This window comes from Montipora foliosa, chromosome 5 (genome assembly GCF_036669935.1).
Source record: "Montipora foliosa isolate CH-2021 chromosome 5, ASM3666993v2, whole genome shotgun sequence".
In the NCBI taxonomy this organism is placed as follows: Eukaryota; Metazoa; Cnidaria; class Anthozoa; order Scleractinia; family Acroporidae; genus Montipora; species Montipora foliosa.
Window position 1 is genome coordinate 18,174,398 of NC_090873.1, and position 4,038 is coordinate 18,178,435.

The 4,038-nt window shown below is 36.7% G+C and overlaps 1 long non-coding RNA gene across 2 annotated transcripts in view; it reads right to left on the reverse strand.

The window, feature by feature from the left end:
• Positions 1-414: 414 nt before the first annotated feature.
• LOC138003006 (uncharacterized) overlaps positions 415-4,038 on the reverse strand; it is a 17,695-nt gene continuing 14,071 nt past the window's right edge. For both annotated transcript variants that reach the window (XR_011123396.1, XR_011123395.1), the window contains 3 exons: positions 3,992-4,038; positions 2,391-2,590; positions 415-573 (listed from right to left, as the gene is read on the reverse strand). The exon at positions 3,992-4,038 is cut by the window's right edge. This is a non-coding gene — a long non-coding RNA (uncharacterized lncRNA). The remainder of the gene's footprint in view (positions 574-2,390; positions 2,591-3,991) is intronic.

A 4,038-nucleotide genomic window follows, 5' to 3' on the forward strand; every position in this document is an offset into this window, starting at 1 on the left:
AACAGATCATATCTCAACTAGGAAGTTTTTGAAAAATAAAATAAAAGGTTGACTTCAGTGCCTTCACTGTAGTGTGGAGGATGGACGCTCCAGCCAATTTCAGTTCTGACTATAGGAATACAACCTCGCCAAGTAAACACCATTTCTCTGTTCCACCTATCACAATGTTTTACACGTATATGACCTTCTGTTGGTCATGAAATACTACGGTAATCTTTCCTCCAAGCATTCCTTCATCCCCTACAGCTGTCTGTAACAAATTTTATGACATGAGAGGGCAATGTACACGTAGGAGAGGAAGTGCAATTTAAGATAATCATTTATTTATTCATTTTTTTTTTTTCGGAAAATTACGGATTGAAATACACAATTAATTTTATTAATAATTCAATGTTTTGGATAAACTTACCAATAACACTTTGCACCATCCCTAAAGTAATAAAGGAAACTTCCGAGAGATGGATCATATAATTCTTCTCTTGTTTCTCCATCCTTATGTGAGATTAGTTCCCCTTTATACTCAGGAAGAAAAATCTCCTTTCATGAATGGTTTTGTGGTAAATAAGCCTCTTCCTAACATATCAAATCAAATTGGTCAAATTGAATGCAAGATAATATTGCAGTACTTAAGGAGCTCAAAGCACATAGGAAGTTTGATTGGAGTGCACAAAAGGTGAACAAGAGTTGCTAGAGGAATTAGCTTCTTGTCAGTGCTCTATAAAGTTGTAAAGTGCAGGCCACAGATGGTTTTTAATCACATGATGAGACGGTCATATTGGTGCACAAAACAATAGCAAATTATGGCTCACTGATGTTCTGCATTATAATAGAGTCAAATTCCCAAAAGAATTTTTTCCCTATCGTTCTGTGTACCAACATGGCTGCTGTGACGTCAGGTGAAAACCATCTATATCATATCCTGATGAACAATCAGTAAAAGCATTAAATTAAATTCAATTCTCTTATAACATGCTTTCACACAGACTTATCAAGGTAAAACATATCATGTAATGACAAATATTAAGGTGCAATGTGTTTACACCATGCAACAGATTACCTAATCTACAATTCAAACACTGAGCCATTGGCGTATAATTAAGCAGGTATACATTAGAAACAAAATAAAAATTAATAACAATTATATGAGAAACAGCAAGTTGAAGTGACAATAGTTATGCAATAGGTCATGATCACATAACAATTGAGACTATTTACAACAAAATAACAAATAAAATAAGAGCTGGACAAGTAACAATAATATTCATTTACAAGCAATAGAGCGATTTTCAATTGAGTGTCGTAAAACCAAAACCAAAGTAATTACTTTAGCCAATCAGAAAGGACGGAGACAATCCGGTAAACCAATCAAGAATTGGAGTAATTACACGTAACCGACACAAAGCGCGGGAAAATGTCCACGCGCGAGCCACGATTGGTTTTGGTTTCACTTCTGATTGGTTGAAAAAGTGGCGCAAGAACTTTGAACCAATCACTGAGTGAAGTAATGCAAAACCAAAGTAATTATCTAATTACTTTCGACACTCAATTGAAAACCACTCTAACATGTGAAAAGGTCTAATTAGTTGCCATGGTTAATGCGATTTTTGGAGTGGAGTTCATGCCTTTTGTTAAGGCCGTGCGGATTAGGTGTAAATAATAACTATTGTGTCATCCAATAGGCTTCTCTGTAGTAGTAACTGGCCTAAATTGAAAAACACCAGAAAACAGTAAACTTACTGATCATATTTCAACTGGTGTTAGCTAATAAATATAGCACACGAACGCTCTTTTGCTTCTTTTTTTTTTTTTTTTTTTTTTTTTGTTGTTGTCTTTGTTAGGTTTAGTTCCTTTCCAGTTAAGCGCCGATCAACTGGAAACTTCAACATCCCCTCCCCCCTTTTTCCGGGCAAACCACGGGCATTTAAACTTTTGAAGATTGGACTGTTCAAATTCCCGCCCCCTTGGACCAAAGTAGTGTCCAAATGCCCTACCCTGTCGTCAGATTTGTCTGTCTGTCCCCAACTTTTGAAGACATTTTTTGTTAAGTTTCGATTTGATCGGCGCATTATAAATAATAATTATTGCCAGTTTGTATTACTTACCGAAGTTTTTCGGATACGAGGCGCACTCGGTTATAAGACGCACCTTTATCTTTCAAAATTGATGGCATTTACGTTACAAACTGAAAATCTCATCAAAATACTCGGTTCTAGGCCGCAATTTGGTTCACCTCATCGCTAGTTATGCTGTCTCAACTGAAGGTTGTAGTGTAGGTCAAGAACAGTGGCAAAATTCGCGACGAACGTTGGTGCGAGACCACCATTTTGGAATCGCAGTAAGGGGAAGACTGGGACGAGTTTAACATACAAGATGGCAGCAAAGGATCAAACCTGGGAAAGAAGTTTCCGGTTCTCATCGTTGACAAATGCTTCCCCAAGAACCATCCATTGAACAAGATCTTCAATTGGCACACACTGAAACTGAGCTAATCTTGCGTGCCAAACATGAAAACAATAATTGGATCCCACAACAAAAGAGTTCTTTCAGCATACACCACCCAAACACCTGGAGAACAGCATGACACATGTAACTGCGAAAGAAAACCAGAATGTCCGCTTGATGGTAAATGCCTCCAAACTAATGTATCTATCAAGACATTGTCACCTCCACTGACACAACGACTGAATCATACGTTGGACTAGCAAATAATTTTAAAGAACGCTTCAGAAACCATCATTCATCTTTTAGGCATGCCAGCAAGCGAAACAAAACAGCTTTAGCTAAAGAAGATTATGAAAAGACGATATCAGCACTTTTTTAGTGTCAAAATTTGTTTTCACAATTTCCATCTGAAAGCTGAAAAGTTCGGTATTATCGTCTGTTTGTGCCCATTCTGTTGTTGGTTTTGTCATTCTCTTCTAAAGCAAATACTTGTAAAAGATCAGATTTAATGAAGATTGGCGATGTGACATATATTCCTAATTATCAACTGCGCAACTTTTTCGTTGAGAAAAGGATTAAAAGTGAGTTCGGTGGTTACGGCTGTTGTATCCGAGTACTAGTTGACCAAAAAATTGAGCAAATTGTACCTAAAATAACGTGGGTGACAAATTACTCCTTAATTTTGGCGCACATTTTCAGCGTTAATTTATAATTTCACATGTGAAATTACTGTTGCTGTGGCAATTTTTGCTACAGTGCCAAAATGGCGTCCAGGTTTCAAAAAAAACCCGCGTCTTACGAACGTAATTTGTAACCCATGATGTTAATAGTTAATCAAATGGTGTACTCGTGAAATTAGAGAATAATTTCACTTGCATTTTCTCCAAAGTCAAATTATTTCCCTCGGCTGAAGGCTCTGGAAATTCAGTATTTGATTTTGGACAAAACGCGCGAGAAATTATTTCCTAATTTCACTCTTTATTACACCCATTTAGAAATCACTGGTGCACCTTGCAATGTGATTGGCTCTCAGCAGTGCGATTTATTCCCAAATCGCATTTTTTTTGCTCTACATCGCTCCATTTCCCCAGCCAATGAGAATGGGCCACTAAAACAAAACAACCAATCAGATTTCAAGGCTTGTTTAAGGTAACCAATCAAATTGCAGGAAAATGAAAGACAAAGAAAATCATTGTGTGGCCAATTTTGCAACTTTCGTTCCCGACTGGATCAATAAAATATTGCCACTGTCTAAAATCCTGTATTTCAGCGATTAAATAATTATTGTGTGATATCTAAATGGATGTAATAAAGTGGTATTGGAACTATGTGTCGTGCAATTTTGGTCTGAGATCATACTTGTGATTTCAAATCGAATTCGCGCTGAGCGCTCGTTTGATTTTGAAATCACAGTTATGATTTCAGACCAAATTGCACTGCATTCAGTTAAATTACTGTTATTCACCAATTGATAACCCATACTAATAATACTCTATCAAGTGGAGAATAGTAAATACTATAACTTTTCAAGGTTTCAACTTTTACTCACAAATTGTAAACAACTTTTCCTTCCCGCCATCTCAGAGGTACAGAGGT